At 38.1% G+C, this 14,567-nt stretch overlaps 1 protein-coding gene across 4 annotated transcripts in view; it reads right to left on the reverse strand.

The window, feature by feature from the left end:
- The window catches only part of LOC141430011 (dual specificity protein phosphatase 22-like), a 65,326-nt gene that overhangs the window by 23,617 nt on the left and 27,142 nt on the right, over positions 1–14,567 (reverse strand). The gene's annotated exons all lie outside the window — the stretch shown is intronic.

Consider the following 14,567-nt stretch of genomic DNA (forward strand, 5'->3'; position numbering starts at 1 on the left):
GATGTGGCTACTCTACTTTCCCAGGTCAACTCTAACCGAGGTGGTTGTTAAGATAAATATATCGTGCTAGATACAGTGTAGGTAGAGATAACAATACTGTGGCTCGAGCCAGATCTGTATTTGTTATGGTTAATATAATGCTAGATGTTGCAACGCAGCGTAGTAAATTATATTGTGACTATTTGCTAGCATTGTTCTCTCTACGGGCGAAACTCACAGATGTAGGTATCTATTTAATTTAATCTTCAATTTAGGAGTCTTTGAATTTTATTCCGCAGCTAAACCAAGCGTGTGTCCGGAATAATTATGCACAGGAATTTCTTTGAGGATCCAATTTTAGAATTAAACAATTTTGCTCAAAGCGTTGTGTGAACCGCTGGAGGCATGAACGATGAAAAACTTCAAGTAAATATTTCCTTTACTAAGACTAGGCTATTAGGACGTAGAATGTTCCACAGGATTCTCTCCCACGCAAATATATTGACAGTATTTTATTTATAAGGATAGAGGTGAAGTATAAAGTTGTTTTTTCTTCAAGAATATAAAAAAGTAATATTGAGATCAATCATTAAACAGTGTCAGGTAGTGTAATTTAAGGAGGTAGCGGCATGGTGCCGTAAGAACTCGATTCCTACCGGGTTGCCCAAAAATTTAATTTATTTATATCAGCGATGATAAGCACAACGAAGATATACTCACGCTTCTCTCATTCTTCGAGTTGCCTAATAAAAATGTACACTCCAGGTGGGTCAATAAAGACACTACCAGCTACAACAAAAGCAGTAGAACAACGATTTAGAAGCTCGCCTAGCGCGCCCAACGTAATACAAAGCCCCATTAGTCCTTATTAGAGTAAATTCCTATTACTGTTTAGTTCTAAGATAAAGTTCAAAAATAAATCTTTCTGGAGTCGAGTAGCATCGGGCCGCAGGGACGCGACTTCATTTCAATTTTAATGTTGACTACGTACTACTTGCTACGTAATGCGTATAAAAGCGCTTTTAATACATTGGCGGTTTTGCCAAGTAATTGTTGGTTGGTGAATGTGTTGAGCACGCAATGAACAGGAACTTTACTGGTTTTGCATTCGGTAGTCTTAGCGGGGATTTTAATGTTAGTCGGGGCAACTCCCTAAGGCTCTAGCGCAGAGAACTTTGCGAGACTCAAAACTATAGACGCCAATCAATTCAGTAACACGAGGTGCATGTTTGTTGGAGGTTAAGTGCTTCAGCGTAGAAACAGAACTCTATTCTATCAAAACTCAGCACTTATCTTGATATGAAGGCTACTAATTTATGATAAAAGTTATGTTCTTAAACCTATTATTTTCTTATGTACCTAGATATTTTTTTTACAACAATATGTAGGTACATATTTGCAGTGATACAGATACTTCAAAATATAATACACTCAAAGTCATCACAATAGATACCACGAAAGTGGGTTAAGTAGTTAAGTAGCTGCGTAAACGTTTTCAAGCGAGGAAGACAAATGACATAATGCGGTCGATCAATAAACAGTTGGTTATTTAGTAACGATACCTAAACACCCTTCGGAAACTTTCATTCCACAATATACCAACAACTTATATTCAGCAACATAGTGATACATGGCACTGCTGGAGCTAATATAATTCCTCAAAAGGATACACGATACGATCTTCACGGATAAATAAATCGAGCAGCCCGCGGCAGATGTGTTGTTGGGCGATAAACGAATTTCCCCCGTTTCCTGCAGCACGATTTCGCATCCGAAGCTGGCAGAGCGCTTAATCATTTATGACAGTCGCTGCTTATAGGCAGACTGTTGATTTACTGTTATATTCAAGTGCCAACATAGATTTTCGGATCCTCTGCCAAAACGCTTGACGAAACGATCTCTCCTCTTCATTATATACCTATACACAAAGCGGTAACAATAATAAAATCATCGTTACAGGGTAATTCCACGGAATGGCGGACCATAATCTCGTTAACAAACATGCTCGCACGATTTGCATGCGGTGCGAAGTTACGGAACAAAACGCACTGAAGTTGGCACAAACACATTATGTTGATGGAATGTTGCCGTTTGCGCTAAAACCCCCTGTCAGACGAGCCCGAGATGGGAGGGCAAAAGATCCCGCGTACAAGCATACAATGGATAGAAACGACCATGATTCAACACAATAGCGGCGCGCGGGGCGTGCTAGGTGAAAATGAAAAATAAAATAAAAGATACAGTAATAATTGAATTTACTCAGCTTGTCTGGGATGAAGTTTCGTAAATACTCGTATATTATGTTTTCTGCTTACTTTTTATGAAAAACTTGTTTAGTCTTCAAAAAGTTTTAACACAAGTTCTTACCTTTAAAAATAATGTGCGTTCATTAGCTGCTGATGGTGCCTACTACAAATAGTATGACTAATACTACACTACTACTATACCTACTACACGACTGCTACTATACTGTTTTTTATCGTGCGACTTTTACACTAAGATTAATCAAAAGGTGACATACGATAAGGCAAACTAGATTAGACTACGGCCGTTTGAGACACCTGGAGGGCCGATTTTCGGAATCATAAAATATAACTCGAAAATACCATTCGACTGTAAACAACAAAAAATAGTACAAAAAATACAGCTCTAATTAAATTATGACCATTATTCTAAAATTTTATTTGAGTACCTTAAAACGGGGTTACTTTAAAATGCAGGTACTTCTTTGAAAAACAGTTTTTACGCCATGTCCTTACTTTTTTAGACCACCTGAGGCAGTGAATCAATCGAGCTATGGATATTTGCGTTTTTATAACGCTTTAAAACTATAAAAAAAAGCATAATTACGGTATACGGTTACGGTACCTAGCACTTTTGCCAGACTTAAAAAAAGTAAATAGTTTTGCCATTGGTCGGACGGATATAGGACGGACGGGATTTGAAGCCACATCTCTTGGCTATATGCGCCGAGTACTTACCTTACCTACGCTACCAACCGCAACGTCGCTTACAATCCGAAATTTAAATTTTTAGGGTTCCCTATTTCTGTCCGTTTGTCCGTCTACCACAGCTTTTATAGCCAAACAATTGGAGCTCTTTTCACAGTATTTCTAAGCATCTTGTTGACGCACAGCCACAGCTGTACAAATTATCAAAAAATATTATTAAATGTTTTAAAGGGGTTCCCATTTAGTAAAAGGGTAGGTAGTGCGAACAAAATTATTAAGAACTCATTGAAAACTTAAAAACAGTACTTTTATGATTTAAAAAATATTGGAAAACAATGGAACGTTGATCACGATTGCTCTTTGCAAAATGAAGAAGAAGTAAAGTGTGTGCGCGAGTTTAACTCGTCTGTCAACACGACATATACCACGCTTTTGGTAAGTTCTAATGCTTCATAGTTGTCGCGGCAAAATCACAACACTAGCCGTTGTCATATTACTAAATCAGCGACAGCAAATCGCATCGTAAATCGACGATAGAGCAATTACAGACGCCGCACGGCGCAAGTAAAACAGCGCCTGTCGCAAATTGGATCAATCCAGGTGGTCGTCGGTTATGCGCGACAACGAAGCTCCACTAGAGCTATGTAAAACGTGATAGCGACAGAAATTGCAATTTAACTTGTAATGCAATAGGGAATATGCATTGAACACTTATCTTAATGGTTTAATCAATTCGAGTTATATGTTCACTTTACTGTGAATGTATATACTTTGATGATACACATGAAACCAGTGCGTGCTGGAAGCGCGCTTGTCAGCTTGTATGCAGAAGGTCACTAGGAGCTATTTCCACCTTCGAGCGATATCATTGGACGTATTTTTGTCTTCATTTGACGGCAGTCTGCATGAAATAATTTCAGTGAATATTTAATTTAAATGCTAGGATGAAAAAATACCATACTTTCGACGACAAACTGTTTCATTAGTTTAAGACGACTCAGGACCAAACGCAGGCTAATTTATTAGATGCTTTAAGTACCTCTACCCGAGATAGAAATAGGCTGTCGTAAAACGCAAAGAAAAAATGTAAAAAAGGTCTAGACATAAAAATGTCTTGCGGAGCGTTAGTCACTAAAGCCTTAATTACCTACTCTGCAACAGTTCTATTCATAGAAGGGTGAAGACCAAAAAGTTGCACACCGTTAAAACTGCGTTAGCTGGTAGTTAAAATTTCCATTAACTTTTTCCATGGTGACACGAAAATTAATCATACATTTGTATGGATAATTTTCTTATCACAATGGAAAAAAGTAATAGTAATTATAAATACCTGCTAACGCAGCTTTAACGGTGTGCAACTTTTTGGTGTTTACCCAGTAACGTCGTATTGAGTGCGAATAAGATGTTACAAGAATTGGTCCATTTTGAAGAAACATTCCTAATGTATGCAGTGCAGAGCGCAGCACTACTTGTACACTATTACTTATTTTGTGATAGTACTTACTTATATTATACTAGCTTTTGCCCGCGGCTCTGCCCGCGTGGTATTCGGTTATCGCGCGCTGTTCCCTCGGGAACTGTGCATTTTTCCGGGATAAAAAGTAGCCTATGTCACTCTCGGGCCCATAAACTATCTCTATGCCAAAAATCACGTCGATCCGTCGCTCCGTTACGGCGTGAAAGACGGACAACACACAAAAATACAAACACACTTTCGCATTTATAATATTAGTAAGAATGAATATCCCCTTTGGCATGCTAAGTTTAAAATAACCCCTTGCTGTGCGACCCGTCTGGCAGCTCGCCCTCTCTCCAGTAAGGTGTAAAAGCCAACTGAGGCTAACAACAACGGTCAGTTCGAAAAAAACATTGCATCTTAGTATAATACAATGATTACCTGTAGTTAGAATATACCTACTTAAACCAAGTAAAGTAAAATTTGATAAGTAACTTCTTTATAAAATGTGGAATAACAAACAGAGAAGTAAGCATAACATAACGCATGAAAACGAGCTCGTTGCTAATAAAGTAGGTACTGATAATGAGGATACATCTGCGGCTAGAACAAGCCACATATTATATGTTGATTTATTTGTATAACCTACCTAATAAATACTAGACACTGGCAAAAGTGTCCTCTAGTAGACAGAGTCATATTTAAAAACAACAATCATGCCTTCCCGAAAAAAAATGAATCTTTCGCGAAAGTCTCGCAACGCATTGAGGCTACAAGGGGCACGGTCTCAGGAGTCTAAGGAAGACCGCGGCGACAGACTCAGTGGCGCTCTAGCTAGTATGCTTAGTGTATTTTCCCGTTCACAAAATACGTCTCGATCGCGTTCGCGTTAAAATCTCAATTTGTATGGAAACACGGACAGCGCCTCTAGCGGAAAGTTTGCTCAAAAACTTTTGTGAGTGTAGGACTAGGTTTGCTACGTAAACTATTTTCGTCCGCGTATCGTAATGAAAACGGGTGACGACGCCGCACCGTGGACATGTGGCGACTGCGTATCGACGCTCGAACATGATTGAACGCTCGATTTACGTCTTCGAATAGTAAACGAATGTTTTGTGAAAACGCCACACTAGAGGCATAGGTAGGCCGCTTTGCTTTCGGCTGAAACGGCAAGCCAGCGCGAGTCTGGGTTGCGATCCCAAAGACTCGTACGCAATCTTTGAGATCGCTCGTTGTAGGAAAATAGTAAGGGAGGATTGAAAAACTTATTCCTTGAGCATTAGGTATAGATGTAAAACTTAGTGATCAAATGTTTCAGTTGATAATTTATCCGTAGTTTGAAGGGATTTTTCGAAAATCCCACGGAAACGGGCAATGCGGGATATAACCTCATTCCTATGAGGAGTATCGTGTAAATATAAAAATGTAAGCAGACGAAGTCGCGGGCAAAAGCTAGTCTTGAATAAAACTAGTCATCTCAATAAACACATTACATTATCATTATTGTAATTTCAAAGGTGCGGTCTCACTAAGTATCTAACTTCTCAGACAATCTCAAAGGAAATCTGAAATCTCTTTTTTTCCATAAGCCACAAATCATCACAAATGTTGTTACAATACCCAGTGTACGGCGGACGTGAATAAGTGATGAGACCGGGATAGATTCGTATGATCGCGGCGAGTTCGGCGACGGACAAATTGAACGGGACACGCGGGTCCCGACACTTGCTCCGGACGTAAAATATACCTAATATACTGCGCTGACGCCACAGAGTATGAAAATATTTAACGTGTAAACTTTTTCTTTGCTGAAACTTATGCACATACCTAACAAAAGAAGTAAACATCTTCGTTCACATCAAAGCGGCTGTTCCATGAAAACTTTTAAAACTTAGTAAAACGTAGGTGAATTTATCTTCCACTATTCAAAAGGCGTATAAAAATTAGAATGTAATTTGGACGTTCAAAACTTCTTCTCTTCTTAAACTTAAGTAGAGCTACGCTCCTGTCGGTGGAGAAACCGCCACGCCGCACGGTCTTCGGCAAGCTGTTTGACTTCCTAATACGACACGATACCCACTGCTTCCTTCACCTGGTCAAAATAGGTCAATCTTTTTACCTTCCAGCAGGTTTAAAAAGAAATTGTCGTATCGTATCAAGTGTCCTATCATATTTCAAAAACTTACTAAAGAAGAAACCACGCAAGCCACCGCTAGGCGCGCTCGATCTAGAAGGATTATTAGTTCTCGCTCCGTTAATGGAACTTTTGTGTAATTAATGGAACGTTGGGACTCTTTCGTTCCTCACTTACGGGTCTGGCTAGATGGAAGTTCCATTAAAGAGGTTCCCAAACTTTTCGTCTAACGCCCGCTTTGAAAATCAGTTATTTTGTAGCCCCCCATTTTTTTCTACCTTATAAACCTCAATAACATATTAGTCTCGCCTAACTAAGGCACAAAGGTGAAGATTTTTTTCTGGGCCATTATCGCAACATCATCATCATCACAAGGGGACGTTATCGCCCACTTTGGGAAAGACTGCTTCAAAGGTACCAAAGAAACTACTGCGAATAAACCCTCAAGAATAAGCTACTTAAGTTGAATGTGTGCGAGACACGCAGACCACACTTACTTCACGAGATACGAGATGCAAAGCAAACAGCAGACGAGACCTTTGCTGAATTATGAATCTTGTTTTACGATTCAGTTTGGACCCGTCCCGTTTTATATTTGCTCGTACTCTCGGTCCGAATTGAATTGACTTAAATTTTCCCGAGAAATCCATGAATAAACAGCACCGATATTATCAACCGGTTAAAGTCTCGGTTTAATTAGCATTGAAAAGCTTAGCTTTTTCTAAGTATTCGATTTTCGTCCGCAATTTTGCTTGATCAAATTCCAGTGGGGCGTGAGAAAGACAATAAGACCGCTGAAAGTTAATAAATAGCAGTAATTGTGTATACGGTGATCCGGGACAATTCGCAAGAACAAAGGCATTCGAATTAGAGTAGAAGCGAATTCCGATCTCGTAACTAGTTACAATATTCATTAGGTTTTGTTAGCAAAACTTAAAACATTCCGAACCTTTCATTGGAACGACCTTTTTGTGGATAGTGTTTTGGATTTGACGTAGCCTACCTATTAGTAGTGGTGTGACCAATGGCCTCTCAGCAAAAAATCCTAGGTTTACCCGGAACCCGGACTCGCATATCTGAGATTTTCGGAATTCATCCCAGCCTATATACGTCCCACTGCTGGGCACAGGCCTCCTCTCAGAACAAGAGGGCTTGGGCTATAGTTCCCACGCGGGCCCAGTGCGGATTGGGAACTTCACACGCACCATTGAATTGCTTCGCAGGTTTGTTGCAGGTTTCCTCATGATGTTTTCCTTCACCGCAAAGCTCGTGGTAAATTTCAAATGTAATTCCGCACATGAATTTCGAAAAACTCAGAGGTGCGAGCCGGGGTTTGAACCCACGTCCCTTTGCTTGAGAGGCGATAGGACAAACCACTAGGCCACCACGGCTTTTTTTTTCGGAATATATGTGCCAAATTAGGTAAGTACATTTGAAATTTACCATTTTATCTACCTCTTTTAACAAATAAAACCATTGTATTAACGACTTTTTCACGATAGATAATTGAAGCTGGCATCATCAAAAATAGGAAACGTGTTCCTTACAAAAACAATGCCCGATATAGCCGCTACAAATTGCCAGCCATTGGCCTATATTGCCATACTAATTGCTCAGCAAAACGCTGCGCTGCTATAAAAATGTCCGACACTGTATAAGACCGGCATTTACTTCGAAACAACTTCGAGAATCGACGGGTATTAGAACAAGCCGGATTTATTACGTGGTCTTGGAGTGATTCCGCTCGGCACTTAATAAATATTAGAGTGATTCGATCACTGGAAACAAATTTAATGTGGCTATAAAGATACTTGTAACAAACTTGTCCATAAACAAACGACCCTGTCGGGTTAGTTTCAGAACTTTCACGCGTCATTTCCGCTCTGGATTGTTGGGTAGTAAAATTATATTATAAAACAGAAAACAACAATTTGGCAAAATTCAAATTTCACTGTCAAAAACTAGAATAACGAAGTAATAAACTAAAAATTACATAAACAGAAAACAGGTTTCAGAAAAGGCTAACGTACAGTGACATATTAATAATCTATATTTAAATTGAATCGGTAATCGAACAAAATAAAACTAAATAACTTTCAAGAAGTAATCATAGTTCCATCATCAGACCATAGGACTACGTTTGGTCAAAATACACCCTAACTAAGACAACAACCTATAACATGGCTATGCTACTAAGCTTGGAGTTGGCATTGTCTAGCTTCCAACTCCATCATCGGAGAGGAGAAAAGAGTCATCAAACGGAGACGCTTCGTGCTTCGCGCTCGCTCGATCTACTAGAAACAAAAACTGGCTAAATGACATTTGTCTCTATGCCAGCTTACTACTAGGTGCTCGTAGTACTTGTAAATTAAAAAAAAAACCGGCCAAGAGCGTGTCGGACACGCACGAAATAGGGTTCCGTAGCCATTGCGAAAAAATAAGCAATAGGTATTTTTCTAAGGATTACGTATTTTGTACGGAATATTCCAAGTTTAGGTATATTTTATACCTTAGGCTGCTATTTACTCTTAAACTACTAATATTCTCAAGAAAACTAAGCCGTTATAGTTCTTCTTGTAAGTTTGATATACTTATTACGATACTGAATTTTTTCAAAATTTTCCACCCACCGGTTTAGATTTTAGAGGGGGGGGCGCTGGATTTTAATGAAAATTTGCACTTTAAAGTTGAATATTTTGCAAACAAATCACTGAATCGAAAAATCGTTTTAGCAAACCCCTAATGGTTTTAAAAGACCTATCCAACCATATGCACACTACAAGATTAGATAAGAAAAAAAATCACCCCCACTTAACGTCTATGAGAGGTACACTAAAAAAATTTTTTTTAACTTTTTATTGTACCATTTTGTCGGCATAGTTTACATATTATTCGTGCAAAATTATAGCGTTCTAGCATTGATAGTCCCTGAGCAAAGCCGCGGACGGACAAACAGACAGACAGACATGGCGAAACTATAAGGGTTCCGTTTTTGCCATTTTGGCTACGGAACCCTAAAAAATATGTATTCAATCTAATATTCCATAATACATAAGCCCCATGACGATTTGCTTATGGGTTTTATGGTTATAGAATACTGAGGTCGCGGACATAAAAGGCCCTGTCAAAAGGCTTTTAAGTGAGCCGAGGTCAAGGTTCCCTCTGAATGGTTTTTATGGAATTCAATATGATAGGGTGTTGGGTGTTGCTTATTTGCAAGGGAAAGTTGTCTCGTATTCGTATTCCATTATACGACGTAACATATTAATACTCTGCGACCAGCTGTGTCTGTGGTAGAGTCGTACACCATCAAGTAATTAATAGAGTTATTATATTACTATCGCAAAAGTAAATGAAGATGTTCATGCGACAACAATTAAAATTAATAGGATTTAAGTTTAATTTGGCGGATATAATATAACATATAGGATTTACGCAAAAGATAACTATGTTTCAATGAACAAAATGTAGTAAAATATAGATACTACTTAGCTTTATACTTTGATTCTTAATATGTACAAAATTTTATATTTGTTGTGTTGTGAAGGATTATAAACGATAATAATTATGTCATTTGTACAGTGAAAGGCATAAATATAATGTAGGTACGTAACCAAGGAAAATACCTATCTATAAGTAGGTACACCTTTATACCACTAACCATAAAGTCGATGCAAACATATATTTGAAGCTGTGGCTGTATAGATATCTCGACCGCGCCTACTTGACGAACACTTCGTTCTTTAATCATTGCACCTAAAATATCTTCAAACCAAAATCCGCCTTGTCCTCAGAAGGAGAGTGCCAAGTGAAAAGCTCTCATAATTATGATAAACTCTCGCCCGCGAAATTACTTCTTTGTTTGAAAAGAAACAGCGACGCATGACATCATCCAAAACAATTCGCTTTAATGGAGAATAAATAAAAGGAGCGCCTTTTACGAAATTCTCGAGTAACAAATTCAACTTTCGCCTAAAACTAGGCTTTAAAATAAAACATTTTGAAGTTTCAATGGAGTTTCGAACATTTTAGTAAAACAAAACTTCATTGATATTGAGAAGTCTGTCAACAACTATAATACCTCCATTGTAAATAAAAACATATAAAATGCAAGAATCTAGTTTGGAAATCACATTGACGACTGGATAGTCTATATAGCTACGAATAATTATTATTCGTAGCTATATAATAGTGGTCAAAACCTGACTGAGTACGTACCTACCTTGTGGTCCCGGGTTTAGTCGCCAGTTGAAGCTGATATTATGCTCCAAATGTAAATTTTATATGAATTTATTATGTATTTATTATATTATAACAATGTTAATTTGAGCGTTGTCTAGTAAGGTACTTGGTCTTCGCCATTGCTTTGGCTTTAGGTAAATTGAGGTGCAGTGAAGTCCTTTTGTTGTACTTTTTTTTATTATTACTAGTGAAAAAACATAGACCTTTTACGATATTGCAATGGTAATGGACCAGGATGGAACAGCAATTTCTTGGTTGAATATATGTGTACGTCTATTAAGGCCATTACCATTATAGGAATGTGGGAGACTTCAAGAGCACTACACGTTTTGCACATGTCAAGTTCACATGATCACATCACACTCAACAGAGTGGATAAGATATAAGTTCCATTCGTGAGAATATGGTTTGTGCTTCGTATTGAAATAAACAGTAGGGATGCCCACATTTTTGACAACGTATAATAAATCGAAAACCATTTGGAGAAATAGGCTTTGTGAAGCGTTTTCGGAAATCAAATTCCAAAAATGTGATAAACTGAATTTACGAAACAAAATTTAAGTAATGACCCTCATTTGACCCCTGCAGTGTCCCGTCACAAAGGCAGTTATAAAGTAGGTCTACACTTATAAGCAAATTGACAGTTTGAAATGTTGCTGTCCTGCTTATAATAGAAAAGAGTGACAAAGATAGAACTTTAATTACATGATGCGCACCCGGCTTTAAACAGTTGTCATTTATCGTAAAGTCCAAAATGTATACGACGAGTATTTCGAATGTATTTTTACAAATTAAATTATTAAATTACTACGTTACAAGTAAATACAAAAGAATTTAAAAATCAGATATTAATATAAAAAATATCTATTTACTATCACACCATTAAACAAACAGGAATAATCGAAGCTAAAAAACGAGAAATAAATAAAACTATTTGTCATGATTCATAGGAGCCTAAGCCGTGCTTGTATTATTGTCAAATTGTAATGCCACAGATTATGTTATGTACGACCTGATTTTTTCTAGACAATGGAACGTGCTGTCTCACTGTGACGTCATCTAGCGTATTTCGTAAAAAAAATATAAAAAATTAAATACTCACCCAAATTCTAAATCAATGAAAATGGCATCTTAAAATATCCTATTCTTTCCAAAAATAAAATAAAAACTATAGGTATTTTTTTTGGTGCATCAAAATTAGTGATTGTACCTATACCTAGTGCCATCCACGAAGACGGGTAATTTTGTCAAAATTAGACATTAATGACATTGTAATAAGAACCAACGGCACGCGGCATCGTGAATGACTCTACCTGTAACAGTTACAATTACTGAAGTGAAGTTCCGAAAACATTCTCCCACTTGCTCGTTTGCCATCCAGTCGAATAAAAAAAAAACATCCAGATAATTTGACACTTATTTTAGTTAGGTACAGAATGTTAACAGTTATGTTGCAGGACTTGTACAGTCGCCATCAGATATTTCAAAGCGGCCAAGGTCTGTATAAAATCATGTTATCAGCTGTACTGGAACAAAATATACTAGAGCAGAAAATAAGGGCGTGAAACGGTTCACGTGATAACTATTCCCACTGCAGTTGCTCGGTGTTTTTAACCCCCCACACAAAAAGAGGGGTGTTAGAATTTTGACATCAATGTCTGTCTGTCTGTGGCATCGTAGCTCTCCAACAGATAAACCGATTTCGATGCGGTTTCAAGTGAAAGCGAGTTTTCTTGTAGTGATTCGTTGCTATGTTTTATTTGAATAGATTCAGCAATTGTTGAGATATTGAACTTTCAAATTACAATAAATAAGATGAGAGAAGATAATTTATTCAATAATTTGGAGTACAAAATAACAATACACAAGCACAATGTCAGGGGTTTGCCAACTTTCTTGAGTTGGTTAGATTATCTTTGAACTTGGTGTGAAGTTCAACTATTACTGACGCGATTTGTCTGGATATACTCGAGAATAAAGAAAGGTTTTGCGGGTAATCCTGACAAAACGGCCAGTTTTCTGCCGTAGTCGCTTGTATGTGTTTTAGTAGCGCAGGCAGGTGTAATAAGCACGTTATTGTTGTTAGTAAGTACGTGTGGAAAATGAGAACACATTGCTTAGTGTACGCAAGGGTCTGGTCCAAGCCACCGTCGGTAATAGAAACAAAAAAAATAAAAGTTAGTTTTTATGCCCTAGGGTGTAAAAAAATTATTAATTAGGAACATGTAGAGTTAGGTATGTTTAATATGTTATTTTGTAGAATGTTTACGTAATAGGGCTTCTAAAATCAAATACCTACCGTGATGGTGTGTTCCCATTAGTTCTATTGACAGTGCTAGAATAGAGTTCCTTCTAAAATAGAACTAGTGAGAACACACCACCGTGATAAGGCCACGAGACTGCCGAGTGGGCAAAATAAGGTACGAGATTTAAGACTTAATTATATAATGACGTATGCAATTATTCGCTACTTTAGTTGGATAGTGACATAACTATAGTAAGAGGAAGGGAGAATTTATTTAAAGACTAGCTGTTGCTCCCGACTCCGTCCGCGTAGAATTCGTTTATCGCAAGGGTCGGCAACCTGCGGCTCGCGAGCCACATGCGGCTCTTAGAATGTGAAGCAGCGGCTCTTTAATTTAAAAAGAAAAAAAATTGTGGCTCTTTAAAAACTTTGAAATTTTGTAAATTGTAATTTTTGACTCTTCCGACTCAAAAGGTTGCCGACCCCTGGTTTGTCGCAATCCCGCTGGAACTATTCAATCTTTCGGGACAAAAGCTATCCTATGTTCTCCCGTGGGACACAAACTATCTGCATTCCGAATTTCATCTAAATCAGTTCAGCGGTTTAGATGTGAAGATGTAACAAACAGACTTACAAACTTTCGCATTTATAATATTAGTGGGATAGTGGGATTTCCCGTTCGGATGGAAAGCCTGCAAGACTTTTTGAACAAATAGATCCAGTTCACTGAACTCAGCGATCATAAACAAGCATACTCGTAGCTTGAGCTCGCGTAAAGAAAAATATGAAGGTAATTTTTCGAGTCAACGAACGCAAATTAGGGCAGAAGAGGGTCGGTTTAGTGGGCACTCATTAACTAACGCCACGCTTGGCACCGCTTTGCTTTTAATTACACCGTCATACCAATCGGCGAACCATTAATTACTATTTAAAGTGATTAATGAAACGAAGCCTTAAAGCTCCAATGGTCAATTAGCAAGCTAACTTAGTTGTGTTAATCTTTATCAATACCAGCTCCGCTTACCGCTTTAAGAATAATATGAAGAAATTTTTCAATATCCCAGTAGAAGGTCGGAGCTAGATGAAACTAAAACGACTTAAAGACATCCTTCCGCGGTCGCAGACTCAAGTTTAATTTAAGGCTTTCATCTTATTCCGGTGGAACCTATAATACTCTATAGGTAGGTAGTATGCCGTATTAAGGTGGTTTTCCACCGGCGAGGCGAGACGAGAAGAGACAAGAATTGAAATTTGTAGTTAAAATTCGGCGGGCGCGCGAGAATGCATACAAATTTCAATTCTCGTCTCGCCTCGTCTCGTCTCGCCTCGCCGGTGGAAAATCACAATTATTGTTGAACAATCGATCTTTAAAATAATCAATTAGGTAGGTCTTTTTGCGGATTACTTTTACTTCGCTTAAAAAAATAAATCATAATGAAAGTAGTTTTGTTCAGATATAAATAAGCGTGTGAAGTTCCCAATCCGCACTGGGCCCGCGCGGGAACTATGGCCCAAGCCCTCTTGTTCTGAGAGGAGGCCTGTGCCCAGCAGTGGGACATA

Source organism: Choristoneura fumiferana, chromosome 8, assembly GCF_025370935.1.
Source record: "Choristoneura fumiferana chromosome 8, NRCan_CFum_1, whole genome shotgun sequence".
NCBI classification, from domain to species: domain Eukaryota; kingdom Metazoa; phylum Arthropoda; class Insecta; order Lepidoptera; family Tortricidae; genus Choristoneura; species Choristoneura fumiferana.